Source organism: Penaeus monodon, chromosome 21 (genome assembly GCF_015228065.2).
Source record: "Penaeus monodon isolate SGIC_2016 chromosome 21, NSTDA_Pmon_1, whole genome shotgun sequence".
NCBI classification, from domain to species: Eukaryota; Metazoa; Arthropoda; class Malacostraca; order Decapoda; family Penaeidae; genus Penaeus; species Penaeus monodon.
Genome location: NC_051406.1, coordinates 30579596 through 30579840, shown reverse-complemented (window position 1 = coordinate 30579840; position 245 = coordinate 30579596). Strand labels below are relative to the sequence as shown.

The window sequence follows — 245 nt, the reverse complement described above, 5'->3', positions numbered from 1 at the left end:
CACACACAACACAGTAGTTGCAGTTCTAGGCAGTCTCACGCGACAGTGTTACCAGAGGTGGGGAACACTTCCAGGGACATACTGTTTATTCTGTTGACCTTTCATTTGTCCCCAACTTTTCATTATGATTACAAGAGTTCACAACGACTCATCTTGCTTATATTTTGTCATTTGAAATGGCAATGCTCTCTGTAGTGGAGCCAGAAAGTATATGAAGCGTTAAATATGATGTAACTAACTAACTA

The 245-nt window shown here is 40.0% G+C and overlaps 1 pseudogene; it reads right to left on the bottom strand.

The window, feature by feature from the left end:
* The window catches only part of LOC119586648, a 107344-nt pseudogene that overhangs the window by 4787 nt on the left and 102312 nt on the right, over window positions 1-245 (bottom strand).